At 41.8% G+C, this 17199-nt stretch overlaps 1 long non-coding RNA gene across 1 annotated transcript; it reads left to right on the forward strand.

Moving 5' to 3' along the window:
- The first annotated feature begins 10173 nt into the window (after nucleotides 1–10173).
- Nucleotides 10174–16235, forward strand: LOC140600410 (uncharacterized). Its single transcript, XR_012003683.1, has 3 exons — nucleotides 10174–12306; nucleotides 12785–12897; nucleotides 14605–16235. It is a non-coding gene; the product is annotated as an uncharacterized lncRNA (long non-coding RNA).
- The last annotated feature ends 964 nt before the right edge of the window (nucleotides 16236–17199 follow it).

Below are 17199 nucleotides of genomic sequence, written 5' to 3' on the forward strand. Positions count from 1 at the left end.
GTGCCAGGCTCCGGGGTGCAGGAGTGCAGGGGTGCGGGGGTGCCAGGCTCCGGGGTGCAGGGGTGCAGGGGTGCAGGGCTACGGGGTGCAGGGTGCAGGGGTGCGGAGTGCAGGGGCTCGGGCTCCCCACGCCGCCCTGCTCCGCCCGCCGAGGCCTGCGGAAGCCGTAGCTGGCGAATCGGGCGGGCCCGGGAGGAGGAGGAGGCCGCGCGGGCAGGGGAGACGCTGCAGGAAACCGCTACTCACTAGCCAGTGATTTAAATTTCAGGAAATACGAGTCTTTCCAAGGCTTAGGGGAAATGGCCGCGGGAAGGCGCAGGTCCAGATAATGCGCCCTGAAAGAGACCCTGGACTAGAAATGTGTGCAAGAAAAAGAAAATCACATATATATATATGATTTATATGATGATCATATATATGCAAGAAAAAAACAAGATAATATATATATGATTTATATGATGATCATATATATGCAAGAAAAAGAAAAACAAAATCATATATATGATTTATATGATGATCATATATATGCAAGAAAAAGAAAAGCAATGTCATATATATATGATTTATATGATGATCATATATACATGCAGGAAAAAGAAAATCATATATATGATTTATATGCAAGAAAAATAAAATCATATATGATTTATATGATGATCCTATATATATGCAAGAAAAAGAAAATCATATATATATGATTTATATGATGATCATATATACATGCAGGAAAAAAATCATATATATGATTTATATGATGATTCTATATATGCAAGAAAAAGAAAATCATATACATATGATTTACATGCAAGAAAATTAAAATCATATATATGATTGATATGATGATCATATATATGCAAGAAAAAGAAAATCATATATATGATTTATATGATGAATATATATATGCAAGAAAAAGAAAAAGAAAATAATACATATATATGATTTATATGATCATATATATGCAAGAAAAAGAAAATCATATATATGATTTATATGATGATTCTATATATATGCAAGAAAAAGAAAAAGAAAATAATATATATATGATTTATATGATCATATATACATACAAGAAAAAGAAAATCATATATATATGATTTATATAATGAATATATATATATGCAAGAAAAAAATCGTATATATATGATTTACATGATGACCATATATATATTATACATATGTATATATATACACACATTCCAGGAGCTGCACCTTCTGTAGGTGTGTATTTCTCTTATGCATATTCTTGGGTCAAGACTGACACGGTGTAGTCACATATATTTACACGGATCCTGAAAGGTGAGCGATTAACCCTGTAAAAGGCAACTGGCAGGTGCCTGAAGCATCGCTGGTGACGAAGGCCAAGAGGAGGGATTGGGGGCAAGATGACTGGCGGGGCGGCCCTTGCGACTCGGCAGATCTGAGATGCGCGGGATGGGATGGAGAGGTTGGTTGACAGCTGGCGACCCAGGGTGCTGGGCTCCACGGGGGACGGCTTCGCGGGCTTCAGCACCGCCTGCCTGGATAGTTACCGGGGCCCTGAGCTCACCTGGCCAAGGCCAGGGCAGGTTAGTGAGGTTAGTGCGTCGGGACCCGTCTGCACGGCAGCCCTCATTCAATCAGGCTAGTATTGCTTCTCTTTAGAAAAACCATCATCTTGAAGATGATTTGTTTGCTACATTATTTTACAAAAATACATCAGGTTTCATTCTTGTTTCAGAGTTTGCAATCTTGCCCACGCTACTCTTTGGTGTTAAATTCAGGGTTTTGTGTAATGGTTCGCTTTTCTACATCGATAAATTTGCTGATCATACCATCGTCGTTGACATTAAGTAAAATCTATTTTTTTTAAAAGATTTATTTATTTATTCATGAGAGACACAGAGTGAGAGACAGAGAGGCAGAGACACAGGCAGAGGGAGAAGCAGGCTCCACGCAGGGGACTCGATCCCAGATCCCGGATCACGACCTGAGCCAAAGGCAAGCGCCTAACCACTGAGCCACCCATGCGTCCCAGTAAAATCTCTCTCTCTCACTCTTTAAAAACAAAACAAAACAAAACAAAAACTAATATATATGTTCTTTACAAAACGTGTATAAGTTTTGGGGACAGGAGCTCTTTTGTCAGGTCACCCAATAATGCCTACTGTAGTGTCTTCTGCAAAGGGACCCATCAAATATTTGTGTTTATCCGAATCGTTCAGACTTCACTGAGAGGGAGGGAATAAGGCTGGAGGGAACGACTTGAAAATGTGCCTCCGCAGCAGAGGCAGTTTGTGTAGTAGTTGAACCCAGAAGCCTTCCAGTCAGACTTGTTAAAATCCTCACTCTATCACCTTGCCAGTTGTGTGACGTTGGGAAAATTTCACAACCGCTTGGAAAGTTTTTCTCATCTGTAAAAGGGGTAGAGGAAAGCAGAGGCTGGCTCTCTGGTAGGGTTATTGCGATAGTCAAATGAGACGATGCACATTCCGGTGCCTGACTCTAATATCGGCCACTATTATTAAGGTTTGGGGTCGGGGATACACATGGCCCATAAACATGTTTCAGGATGCTCAGCTATCTCTACTAAAAAAGCCGGAGGAATGTAGACTAAATCAGTAATATCAAATGTTTTTGTCTATCAACCTGGCAAAATTTTCAAAGAGTTAAAATTCACTGTGGGTAAAGATGTAGGGATCAGCCCTGTCATAGGCTGGTGGAAAAATAGAGTGGCTACCACCTTTTATTAGAAGTAAAGTAGTGAATTTACTAAAAGTTAAACCATAAATGGGGTGCCTAGCTGGCTCAGTTGGTAGAGCATGCAACTCTTGATCTCAGGGTTGTGAGTTCAGGCCCCATGTTGGGTGTAGAGGTTACTTTAAAAATTAAAAATTAAAATTTAATTAAAATAAATAAAAATAAAAAATTTAGGGACACCTGGGTGGCTCAGTGGTTGGGCGCCTGCCTCTGGCTCAGGTCATGGTCATGGGATCCGGGATCGAGTCCCACGTCGGGCTCCCTGCATGGAGCCTGCTTCTCCCTCTCCCTGTGTCTCTGTCTCTCTGTGTGTGTGTGTCTCATGAATAAATAAATAAAATCTTAAAAAAATAAAAATAAACAACTTTAATTAAAAATTTAAAAATTAAACTATATGTGTATCTATGTGTATATACACACACACGCACACATACATCCTCAACAATCCTCCTATTAAAACCAATCCTTCAGGGATCCCTGGGTGGCGCAGCGGTTTAGCGCCTACCTTTGGCCCAGGGCGTGATCCCGGAGCCCCGGGATCGAATCCCACATCGGGCTCCCTGCATGGAGCCTGCTTCTCCCTCTGCCTGTGTCTCTGCCTCTCTCTCTCTCTCTCTGTGACTACCATAAATAAATAACAAAAATTAAAAAAAAATAAATAAAAAAAATAAAACTAATCCTTCAGCCAAACTAAAGGCATGACATTGGAGATATGCAATTTGGGTATCAATTGCAGCATTGATTGTAAATATCGAAACAAAGCATAAACTGAATGTCAACCGAGAAATAAACAGCTGAATAAATTCTTATATGCCCATGCTGTAGAATTTATGACACTGTTAACATAATAAATTGTATGCTGTACTGGCAAACACATGCGCTAAAACTCTTTTTTTTTTTTTTTGAAGATTTTATTTATTTATTCATGAGACACAGAGAGAGAGAAAGAGAGACACAGGCAAAGGGAGAAGCAGGCTCCCTGTGGGGAGCCCGATGTGGGACTCGATCCTGGGTCTCCAGGATCACGCCCTGAGCTGAAGGTGTCGCTAAACCACTGAGCCACCCGGGCTGCCCCTGCTAAAACTCTTCATGATAGAAGTGAGGTGGCTACACGGTGGCAGACTGGCAGCTCGAGGGCAAGCACGTCGTCTGGTTTGTTCATTGCTGTATCCCAGCATGCACAGAACAGTGCCTGGCACATAGTAGGTGCTCCATAAATATCTGTCGAGTTGAATTTCTGTCCTTAGTTTAAACACATTCATATGTAAATTCTCCTGTATCTTGAAAAGTAATTAGATCCAAGTGATTTATCTGGAGTAACATAAATTGAAAAAAAAAATCTGATTGCAAATGCATCTATCGTATGATGGTATTTCAAAACACTAACAATTTTAAGACCATATAAATGTGTGTATGTTTTTTATTTATCCTTTTGAAAAATTGGAAGGTACACAGCAAACATAATGTTGGTGACTCTGGTGGATAGGGACTGGAAAGAGGGTGATACTCTTTTGAAATTATTTTAAAGTCTTTTTGGAAATTTTACTGTTTTCCTCCGCGTTTTGGTCAGCAATCCCAGTCTCAAGTCAACTTCCATCTGCGTATTGAAAAGAGCGTCGGAGTCCCAGGATCGAGTCCCATGTTGGGCTCCCTGCATGGAGCCTGCTTCTCCCTCTGCCTGTGACTCTGCCTCTCTCTCCCTCTCTCTGTGTATCTCATGAATAAATAAATAAAAATCTTAAAAAAAAAAAAAAAGAAAGAAAAGAGCGTCGGGTGTGGAGTAAGATGACTTCGGTTTGATTGCTGACTCAGCCACTAATTGGTTTCTTTATGCAAAGCACTTAAAATCTTTGCATTTCAATTTTTATTATGTATAAAATGGGAATTAAAATACATCCCCCCCCAAAAAAATACATCCTTCCCAATGCTATGAGAATCAAATGAGAATATGGAAAGCATTTGAAAAAATAAATTACTTTTCAAATGTGAGGTGTTGTGGATGCTGTGCATTGAGGATAACATTTTGAGAACGGAATATTTCCTGTGCAAATGTGCAAAGGGCACGGGTATGTAGTATAACGGATCTGTGCTTGTATTCTTGTTCTGCTGATTATAAGCTGGTGACCTTGAGCAACCCAAGCTACTTAACCTCTGAGGTCCCCAGGTTTTTCATTTGTTTAATGATAGTGGTAACATATATGATGCTCATGGAATCCAATGAGATTGTGTAAAGCAAGAGTATCAGTCACATAATAGATACTTAATAAATTGTAGCTATTTTTGTTTATTTGAAAATATGTTACTAGATTCTAAGGTCTCTAGTGTTATTACCTCAAATCTGATGTCCTTAAACGTTGTCTATCAACAGGGCCACCGTTATTGCTCTTCTTTTAGAGATTGGTAAGTTTAGCCCAAGTGAATGGTGCACATGGTAGAGGAATCAAGCTAATAATTTTCCATGTTCACGGTCCATTCTTTGGGCTAAATTCATATTATAGACTTCAAAAAGCAATCAGCATTATGACACAAGAACGTAGCTGTGTGTGTAGGTGTGTGTGTATACATGTGCATATATATAAAGTCCAATCCCAGTACTCTTGGCTGCTTTCTTTTTCATTTAATCCATATTTAGCTACAGTTTGACATCTATAAGAGCTCTTTCTTTCTTTTTTATTATTTATTTATTTATTTTTAAAGATTTTTTAATTTATTATTCATGAGAGACACAGAGAAAGAGAGAGGCAGAGACGCAGGCAGTGGGAGAAGCAGGCTCCATGCAGGGAGCCCGACATGGGACCCGATCCCAGGACCCCGAGATCACACCCTGGGCTGAAGGTGGTGCTAAACCGCTGAGCCACCTGGGCTGCCCTCTTTCTTTTTTTTTTTTAAATCAGTGTCAGTAATTTATGACGTACCAGACTCCTCCTGCTTCAGATGGACTTGGCATCAGAGATCTCAACTAGTTTACCCTCTATTTTAGACTTTAGACGACTTCCTCTCCTAGTTTCACTCGCTAGACTTGAAGTCAAAGCCGTTCTCCTAGGCCAATCCCAAAGAATCCACACCCCACCTTAGGCCCAAAGGATTTTGTAGTCATGGCGACCAGCAATGGGCCTCCTGTCGGTCTGCTGGACTCTTGGGGGAATTACCTTTATACACAGTTACTGTGCAGACTCTGGCTCAGGGATGCTGATCCTAACATCAATTCTTGCTTGCATTTGCTCTGGGCCAATTTAGCCTGAGAATTTACATCCAAATAAAACATTTGTTGATTCCTGCCATCGATGTTATCTGTGACCAACCAGGAGAACAGTACTCACTTTTTCTTCACAAATGTAAATAAATATTCAATGAAAGCTAGATTTCATAGAGATGGCTTTCCATTTGTTCTGCTATTAATACAGACCTTTAAAAAGCAATTGTGGTTAAAATACACATAATATAAAATTGACCATTTTAACCCGTTTTAAAAAAGTGTACAGTTCTGTGGCATTAAGAACATTCATCATTGTGCAAGCATCACTGACATCCAACTCTAGGATGTTTTCATCTTCCCCAACTCAAACTTTGAAAAACTAAGTTCCTGTTCTCCCCTCCTCCCAAATCCCTGGAATGCTATTCTTTTGCACCTCTGCGTTGCCTGTTTCTTTCTCTCCATTCAGGACCAAATGTTGCTCATTAGAAAGGCCTAAATTTAGCCTCCATGCCCCTACTTTATTATTTTTTTCAGAACATTTGTCAGCATCTGGAATTATAAAATATACATTTACTTGTCTACTTGTACACTTTTTACCAGCATGTAAATACCTTTAGGGCAGGGATTTTATCCTATTACAACCTTCTTCCCAGTACCTAGAAATGAGCCCAGCAAATAATAGGTGCTTAATATTTGTTGAATGAATCAGTGAATGATTAATTTTTCAGAATTATTAGTAATTAACCCATCCACCAAAGCCCAAGTCAAGTCTTGCCTTCTCCTTAAAGCTGTTACTGAGTGGCCCAGCCCTCACCAATATTCCCTTCCTTCGAAGTCTTAGAGCAATCACAATATAGTCAACTGACAACTAATTGGAATATTGGGGGCAGTGGCAAACTACAAGAGGAAAAGATGGACATGGATAGCTCTAATTAATAATAAAATCTAGTCATAGTCAAAATCTAGTACAAAATGAATATGGTATTTATAGTACATCTAAAATTTAATTTAATTTAATTTATTTGCTTGTTTTTTAAGTAGGCTCCATGCCCAGTAGGTGCCCAATGCAGTGCTTGAACTCACAACCCTGAGATCAAGACCTGACTGAAGATCAAGAGTCCGAGCCTTAACCTACTGAGCTACCCAGGCACCGCAAGAGTACATCTAATATTTTAGAGCAATATTTTTTGCTTTATAGATTCCTTCCAAAAGGTGAAGGTTATACAACTACTTTTAGAGTCTCGGAGAAGCTATCTTCTCTTCTTTGACTGCAAAAATCTTTAGTTCAATGCAGAAGAAACCAGAGCAGGGCATTCACCGAGTCTCCTGTGATAGGTTCAAACCATCACCGTATTTTCCCTTCCAATAGGAACGCTTTTTAAAAAAATGGCCTCTCGCTTTTCTCACTGTGTTTAATGCAAATGACAAGGATGGAGATGGGTTGATCTTTTCCCCTCTTGCCGTTTTTCCATTTGTTCAAATATTTTGAAATTTTCTTCAATGTCAGGATGTCGACATTTTGAATCATACTTAAACTTTCAGATGTCCAACAAGAGAGTGTAGCTCAGATTTTCATAGGACAATGACAGAATGTCTGTCTATGGCACAATATTGTAGATTGTCTCTGTTTGGTGGGGGTTTAATGCTGAGCGTATGATAATAACTAATAGATGTCTTTTAACACGCAAGTGTTGTGGCCATTTTAATAATTTTTTTCACAAATGGAATATTGCTTGTTTGTTTGTTTGTTTGTTTATTTATTTATTTATTTATTTATTTATTTATTTATGTAGGCTTCATGCCCGGTGTGAATGTTCCATGGGGCTTGAGCTCACAACCATGGGATCAAGACCTGAGCAGACATCAAGAGCTGGACACTTAACCCATTGGGCCACTCAGGTGCCCTAGAATATTGCTTTCGAAATGTTCTTTAGCTAATGTCCACTTAATACACCACCAAGACATGGTTACTATGATAATTATATTTATGTGCTCTCTTACATAATTCTCTAATTTTTTTTGCATGTCTTGTGTTTCAGTCAGGCCATAATTTCCTGTTCTTTTATTTACACCATGACACATAGCACAGTTGAATTAGGATGAATTTGCAAGTGCTCACAAGTCAAGGAACTCAGTTCTAACCAGTTTAGGTAAAGACGGACTAGGTATCTGATGAAAACCAAAGGAAGAGTCTATGCAACAGCACATCGATGAGGAAAAGTATCAGCTGGACCTCAGGAATAACTAGAAATAGAACCCTTAGCACCAAAATGATTAGAGAGAGAGAATCAGTATCCAGAAGGGGTGCTGTTTCCTAAAGGAGGACCAGTGAAGACTCTGGTCAGGCAAAAGAACATATAAAAACAAAAATAAATGATGGAAGGGGACTTTGAGTGGAGATGGCCCAAGTCTGGTGCCTGAACTCTAAGGACAGTGCCTGGTAAGCCCATCACCACTGATAACCCTCGTCCACTAGACCTACATGGTCACTAGACCCTGTCTAATTTTCTAGAGGACATAGCTATGGATGTCAAACACCAGATGGGAATCTTTATTATTATTATTTTTTAAAGATAGCATTTATTTATTCATAGACACACAGAGAGAGAGGCAGAGACACAGGCAGAGGGAGAAGCAGGCTCCACGCAGGGAGCCCGACGCAGGATTTGATTCCGGGTCTCCAGGATCACACCCCAGGCCAAAGGCGGCGCCAAACTGCTGCACTACCGGGGCTGCCCAGATGGGAATCTTTAATGATCTCTTGAAGTTTCTTCTACATTTAGAGTTCTCTGATTAATTGAGAAACAAATTGAATAGGGGAAGTTAGAACAACTGGGTATTTCACGCTTCCTGAATCCCACCTCTCTTCTGCTTATGAGCTCACATGCCCACATGCTCAGGTGCCTGAAACTCCCTCACACTGAAGCAGAAGGTATAGAAGGTATCTGAGGACATTAGGAAGTTCCCATGCCCTGAAATCACAAAGTATGATGAAATCACGAGATGATTTCTTGCTAATGACAACTGGCCTGGCTCCAAGCTTCTGTGAGGGTCATGTGATTGGCTTGGCAGAGGGAGTATTATTATTATTATTATTATTATTATTATTATTATTGCTTTTCCTGCCTTATGTTTTACAAAATGTCATCTTGAATAACCACAGGACCTTTCATACTGAAGAGTGATAGTGGAATAGATTGTGCATCATAAGGAAAATCAGGTAACTGAAAAACAGCACAATTCTCTAAGAACTGGTACTTAAACTTCAATATACTGTCTGGAAAGAAACTGGAACACGTGAGAAGGAAAGATGACGAGTCACATAAGTAGGTTAGGAAGGAGCAGATTAATTTTTTTTTTTCTTGAGAGGGAAAAATGCTGTTAAACTACTAGATTCAGAAAATCCAACCAGTGTTTTATGGAAAATAATGTGCAAGGAACTTTTCCTCTCTCCTTTTACTAGTTCCATATGTGACACACAGACATTCCAAAGGCTCGAGTTAAGTCTCAATTTCAGGGAGTGTCTGGGTGCAGCAGGGTTCATGGACTGGGCACCCAGACAAAGGGTTGGGTTTTACATCAGAGCAGAGGGGGCTTGAGAACAGGGATATGGGAAGGGTTGGTGTCAGGATCCCAACAGATCTTGGTCACGCATAGACACTGCTTTACTTATTTCTGGACGCGTAAAAAGTGACCCCAAAACTTTGTAGCTGAAAACAACACACATTCATTACCGTACAGTTTCTGGGGGATCAGGTGTTCAGGAGGCCTTGGCTGGGGGGTTTTGGTGCAGAGTCTCTCATAAGGTTCCATTCAAGCCATTAGCCAAGGTTGCGGGGTGTGCTGCTAAACCTGCTCCCACGGGTGTGATCCAGAGGCCTTAGTCCCCCTCTGACTGTCGGCCGGAGGCTCCAGCTCCTCGCCGGGTGGGCCTCACCACACCCCACGGCAGATTCCGAGACACAGAGAGAGAGCATCCAAGACGGAAATCAGTCTTTATAACTCCCTCCTGGATGTGACATGCCATCACTTGTGCCATATGCTAGTGTCGCACGGGAGGGGTGCTAGCAGGAGGCGGGCGTCGCCGGGCGCTGACTTGGAGCTAGTCTTTATTAAGACTGTTCCCCCTCGGAAATGTCAGGTTAAATCTGAAATCTTCCTAATAAGGCAGCCCCAAAGCATACACACGTTTTTGTTTGAGCAAATAGCATTTTGAGGGAGGTGGTCACTGTGCTACAAATATTTATTTATTTATTTATTTATTTATTTATTAAAAAAAAAGTTTATTGATTGATTCATGAGAGACAGAGAGGGAGAGGCAGGCTCCCTGCGGGGAGCCCGACCTGGGACTCGATCCCTGATCCCCGATCCCCGAGGCGGACTCTCAACCGCTGAGCCACCCCAGCGTCCCGGTACAAATATTTAAAACATGGATCAGCAAACAATAGCCCTTGAGCCAGATTTGACCCTGCCTATTTTTGTATAGCCTGTGAACTAAGAACGGCTTTACATTTTTAAGTGGTTGGGGGAAAAAAAAGAAAAAAGAAAAATTTGTATCCGATGATGTGAAAATTACATGATTCAAATTTCAGTGTCCAGGGATCCCTGGGTGGCGCAGCGGTTTGGCGCCTGCCTTTGGCCCAGGGCGCGATCCTGGAGACCCAGGATCGAATCCCATGTCGGGCTCCCGGCATGGAGCCTGCTTCTCCCTCTGCCTGTGTCTCTGCCTCTCTCTCACTGTGTGCCTATCATAAATAAATAAAAATTAAAAAAAAATTCAGTGTCCATAAATCAGGTTCTATTGGAACACAGCTCTACTGGAATGTGTGTGTGTGTGTGTGTGTGTGTATGGCAGGATAGGGGGCAACTTTCTAGAAGTTAATTAGATATAGTGCATTTAGCCTATCCAAAACTATAATATAGAAAATATAGAAATATAATATAGAAAATACCTTTCCCAAAGGTATTTTGACTGCCACAACCCTTTCCTCAGAACTAACATTGACATCACTGAGTGTACCAGGGTCCTATAAATGGGTGTTCCCATAGCTGCGGAGAAATACTGCAGGAGATAAACAGCTGAGGAGGGTGCCCGTTAGGTCTCGGGTGTCAATGATATGCAACAGATTCGCATCTGAATTTTTAAAATAAAAATTTAAAATTTTTATTTAAAAAAAATTTAAAATAAAAAAACCATCTACAGTGAATTTTTAAAATAAAAAGAATCAGCCTTTGTTTTGCTCTAGTTGTGTGTGAGGCACTCAGGGGGACTCTGGCCTCCCGCCCAGTGCGGACCCCTGTTCTCCCGTCCTCCAGATGCCCTCCGTCTTCGGTGGGGCAGGAAGGGCAGGAAGGGCATGCGGGCAGCCGATGCCCAGGAGCCCCCAGGAGAATGACAGTCAGTCCATGGTTTCTTTGTCACAGCAGCGGCATTAGGTTTGGGGCGACATAGATTCATTATCACCAGGCTTGGGCTACACAGGAGAGAGGAGGAAAAAACAGGTGGTGGCAGCGGTTCGAAACGCTTCCTTCTATTCATCCTGATTTTATGTCAGCAGAACCCCCGGTGCTCAGTGGACTGGCTCCCGGGCCCGCCCCACGCCGCGCAATCCTCGTGGGGCGCTGAATGCCTGCTTCACGCTGGCCAGGCCCCACGAAGAAAAGGAGTTTGGACACGAGTCAACCAATGGTCAAGTCCTGAGGAGGCCGGGATTTCCATCTCTGGGGCTGTAAACGGGGTTGCTGTCATTCTGAGGCCTGGGTGTTCCACTTGAATCGTGGGAGCCCTCCAGGAGCCTTCTAACGAGTAGATTTTACAGCTTCGGCAAGTGGGTGGTAGTGGAATCCCCCCCCCCCAACACGCCTCGGTACCTTGGCATGATGATTACTTTGAACAGAAGGCAACTGAGAAGAGCCATACAAGGAAAACTCTCTCCAGTCTCCCCATTTGCCTAAAAAAAAAGAGGACATACGTTTGTAAAGATGTAGCCCCTGGGGCACCTGGGGGCTCAGTGGTTGAGCGTCTGCCTTCGACTGGACTTGGGGGTCCCAGGATCGAGTCCTGCATCGGGCACCTGCATGGAGCCTGCTTCTCCCTCTGCCTGTGTCTCTGCTCCTCTCTCTGGGTCTCTCATGAATAAATAAATAAAATCTTTAAAAAAAAGAATAAACCCAAATTCTAACTACATTTTTGAGTTACTCGCCACTGGGTACTCCATGAGTTAAGTGTGATGTACATGTTACTAAACCTCTGTTTTTCTCTTGTTAATGCGTCTTTTGTTGGTCTATTTTGCAGGGACCCAGCTGATGAACATGTGATGGGTAGAAGAAAAGGAAAATTTTCTTCCTAAATTTCCTTCCCTACATAAGTCAGAGTCAGTTCTCCTATCTGGCAAGGAAATAACAATAGAGTAGGGGTGGGAGTGGGGATGGTATAGTCAGAGGATGTACACTAAGGTTTTAATAGGAACAGGCTTTTAAAAAATTTTCTTGCCTGTATTCCCTAACGAATATGAATAATGAATATGCATTACTTTTATGATACGAAGTGAAAGGATAATCATGTTATTTTTTACAAAGAGGATCAGAGACAGAAATGGGACCTGGGATGTACTGGTTACCCCAATTGAGCCCTTAGTGTAGATCTGATTTTTCTGGGAGTTAAGGAAAAAAAATTGAGACAGGAAACATATGGGTTATTTAGTTTGATAAAAAGCAAACATCTTTTTCTAAAGAGATGTGGCTTTTCCTGGCATTGAATATAAGGAGAAATCTTTTAAGTGTGTGGGTTCTTGTTTAAGGGACGCTGAGTAATTTAATAGATATCTTGAAATGTCGTTTTGCGAAAGACAGAATGTTCTTCAAGTAGCTTCTTTATAGAAGTATGCTCTCTAAACCAAGAGGCTCCCATCAAATCTTAACATGGTGAAGACGCTTCAGCAACAGGCCAAAATAATAAGCTCAAGGTAAGTTTGATTGTCCAGATACTACCTGATGTAGGTGATGGACCCGAGCTCTCACACTCACCTCCCTCAGAGTCACATAATGAAGAACCTCATTGATTCATCCAAAGTAGACCCAAATCACATTATTCTTAACAATGGATGCATTTATGGTTAGTTTATGGCTCACATTTCTCAGCAAACAGTGGAAACGTAATAAAACTCATTCAGTAGAGCTCGTTTCTCTTTTCTGGTCTCCAGATCGCTCTGATGCCTCTGTGAGGACCAGGTACAGCTTTTGTCCTCAGCAGGGGACAACCTAGCTCCTGTCTATCTTATTCAATAAAGCAAAAGTCCAGTTTGGTTCATGGAATAGCTGCCGTTTATTAAGATCAAGCAGGAGCCTGAGGGCCTTACCAACCTACCAAAAATGACATCTGAAGGACTTCTGCTTTTGATATGCCGTTGCACCAGATAGTCTCAAGAGAGTTCTCCTCTTACAAAACAACTAGAACTTACATAACACCCAACTTTTATGACACTGCTTTTATCACAGAAAATAGGGAATTTTCCAAAGGAAAAAAAAAATCCCAGTGAAAACCCCATAAATTCCAGTGCCTCTAAGAAGGTAGACTTGAGCAGGAGCAAATGAAATTGCACTATGAGCCCTGCCATCCAGAAAGTAAGTTCTTGGGCCAGCTTCAAGATGGAGGGGAGGGGGGTGAGGAATGAGCCTAGGGCTCCTCATGCTCCACATATGGGCTAAGAGTAGTTGTAGATTTGCAACAGTCCCTGGCTCCTCGAAGAAGTGAATAAAAAATCATATCTGGAGGAAGGAAGCATGCTCAACTTAGGCCACGCATAATTCAACAGATGAATATCAACCAAATACCGACTTTCAATCAAAGATCAACTAAACATGGGGCACTTGGGTGGCTCAGTTGGTTAACCAGCTACCTTCAGCTCAGGTCACGATCTTTGGGTCCTGAGATCAAGCCCTGCGCTGGGCTCCCTGCTCAGTGGGGAGTCCGCTTCTCCCTTTCCCTCTCCTCCTCCTCAGGCTCTCTCTCAAATAAATAAATAAAATCTTAAAAAAAAAATCAGTAAAACCACACAGATAGAAGATTGAGTTTCCACACATATAATTAACAGCAAACTTAGACCATCAGGAAATTCAAATGTTAGAATCTCGGATAGGAAATATAAAATGGTTATGAATTACATGTTTAAAAACTCAAAAGATGAAATCACAAAGATGATCTAGGTCGAAAGAGACTGTAGCTATGAAAAAGCATTTCAAACCTGATGGGACTGGGTGACAGCAATCTATTTCCAAAAAAAAATCCCATAGATTTTGAGAAAGACTTGAATATCCGCCAACAATAGAATGGACAAATTTTGGACGAGAGAATACCATATTCAATGAAAATGAACAAACTCAGCTATATGCAATATCTCAATGCTAAACCCCAAAAAAACAAACCAAAACAAAAAACCAAAAAACCCAAACCCAAACCCAAACCCAAACCAAAACCAACACAAATCCCAAGCCAACAAAATCCTCAAGAGTACAAATAGGATTCTAATAGTTCCAAAATAAGCATAAATAAGCTAGAGTAGTCAAAATAGTTTGGCGTTGGCATAAAAGCAGACATGCAGACCAATGGAATAGAATAGAATAGAGAGCCCAGAAATAAACCCTTGCATTTATGGTCAAATGATTTTCAACAGGTGCCCAAACCCTTCAGTAGGGGAAAGGACAGTTCTTTTCAACAAATGATGCTGAGAAAAACTGGATAGCCATATGGAGAAGAATGAAGTGGGACCTTTACCCCCCCCCAGCATATAAAAAAAAGTAACTGAAAATGGATCCAAACTATACCACTCTCAGAAGAAAACATAGGGGAAAACCTCCACGTTGGATTTGGCAGTGATGTTTTTGGTTATGATGTCAAAAATATAGGCAATAAAAATAAAAATAAATTGGACTGCTCCAAAATTAGAGACTTCTCTGGATGAAAGGACACAATCAATAGAATGACAAGGCAACCTATGGAAAGGGACAAAATGAGAGTCGTATTTCCGATAAGGGGTTAACATTCAGGATATATAAGGAGCTTCTACAACTCAGTAACCAAAAAACCCCCAGATAACTTCATTAAAGAATGGGCAAAAAAAAAAAAAAAAAGGAACAGGCAAAGAATTTGAATAGACATTTCTCCAAGGAAGATATGCAAATGGCCAATAGACATATGAAAAGATGCCGAGTGTCCCTAATCATTAGGGTAATGCACATCAAAACCACAACACAGTATCACCTCACATCCCTTAGGATGATTGTTACCCCAAAACACCCCAAAAAACCCCAAACCCCAAAACCAGAAAATAGCAGGTGCTGAAGAGGATGTGGAAAAATGAGAACTCTTGTGCACTCTTTGTGGGAATGTACAACGGGCAGCTGCCGTGGAAAACAGAAAAATTTCCGCAAAAAAATTAAGAAATAGAATTCCCCGTTTCTGGATACATACCCAAAAGAACTGAAAGAAGAGTCGTACAGTCACGTTCACAGCGGCAACATCCTCGATGGCCCAAAGGGGGGAGCAAACCAAGTGTCCACGCCAGGTGGATGGACCAGCGGGATGCGGTGTCCACGCACAGCGAGACATTACTCAGACCTAGAGCGGAGGGAAATTCGGATCCATGCTGCAACGTGCGTGAGCCTTGAGGATGCTCTTGCAGAAAAGCTGGTCACCAAAAGACAAACTAGTAGGATTTCGCTCAGACGAGGGATCTAAAGTCACCAACTCGCAGAGACAGCAGGCCTGGTGGTGACCAGGGACCCTGGGGGAGGGGGAAGGGGAGTGATTTAATGAGGATGAAATTTGGGGTCTGCAGGATGCAAAGTTCTAGGATCTGTTGCCCAACAATGTGGAGGCACCCAACATCACAGAACTAACTGTGCGCTCAAAAACGATCACGGCGGAAAACATTTGTGTTAACGCGAATCCCACCACCATGAAAACCTTTAGGAGAACAGGCAACATCGCCGTACGGTTTAGAAATCCACTCGTCTGGGATCCCTGGGTGGTGCAGCGGTTTAGTGCCTGCCTTTGGCCCAGGGCGCGATCCTGGAGACCCGGGATCGAATCCCACGTCAGGCTCCCGGTGCATATGGAGCCTGCTTCTCCCTCGGCCTATGTCTCTGCCTCTCTCTCTCTCTCTCTCTCTCTGTGACTATCATAAATAAATTAAAAAAAAAAATTAAAAAAAAAAAAAAAAAAGAAATCCACTCGTCTGTGGGCACTTAGGCGCCTGTGAATTGTGAAGGAAACCCTGAAAATGATGACCCTGGAGTCGGGCAGTTGTGGTCTCAGCGGGGAGGGAGGAACAGGAAGGGGAAGGGCCTAAGGGGGTGTGTAGGCTGTTGGGAATGTTCTATTTCTCTTGTGGGTGGCGGTTACCTACATATATTTAGTTCATAATTTTTCTTTGAACTGCTTATGTTGTATGTGTATATATGTGACTTTTTTTTATCTTCATAAAAACCATTTTCTTCAAGCTGTATGTGCCCCTAAGTGCATGTGGGTGTGTGTGCATCAGGTTTTCACTGCTGCTGGAACAAGTCACTAAAAAATTGGGAGTGTAAACAATACAAATTAATTATCAGACCGTTCGGAGGTCAAAAATCCTAAAATAGTGTGTTGGCAGGGCTGCTTTTTTTTTTTTTTTTTTGACAGCCACAGGGGAAAATATTTCCTTAACTTTTTTTAGCTTCTAGAGATGACTTGCATTCTTTGGTCATGGCTTTACCTTCTGTCTTCAAAGCCAGCAGCAGAGCATCTTCCAGTCTCTCTCTGGGTCTCATCATACTGTCTTTTCCTGACTGTGACCCTCCTGTCTCCCTTTTATAAGAAACCTTGTAATCACATTCGGCCCCATTGGATAATCCCTGATAATCTCAGGGTCTCGAGATCCTGACCCTAATCATATTTAAAGTCTCTTTTGCTGTGTGAGGTAATATATGTACAAACCGCAGGGGTTAGGATGTGGGCATCTCTAGGGGAGCCATTGGTTAGCCTATCACAAAATGTTTATTTTTTTAATTTTTAAATTAAAAAAAAAAGATTTTATTTATTTATCCATGAGACACAGAGAGAGAGAGGCAGAGACACAGGCAGAGGGAAAAGCAGGCTCCATGCAGGGAGCCCGATGCAGGACTCACTCCCGGGACCCCGGGGTCACGCCCTGAGCCCAAGGCAGACACTCAACCACTGAGCCCCCCAGGTGTCCCCCACAAAATGTTTTTTGTTTTTTTTTTAATTATTT

Source organism: Canis lupus, chromosome 11 (genome assembly GCF_048164855.1).
Source record: "Canis lupus baileyi chromosome 11, mCanLup2.hap1, whole genome shotgun sequence".
In the NCBI taxonomy this organism is placed as follows: Eukaryota; Metazoa; Chordata; class Mammalia; order Carnivora; family Canidae; genus Canis; species Canis lupus.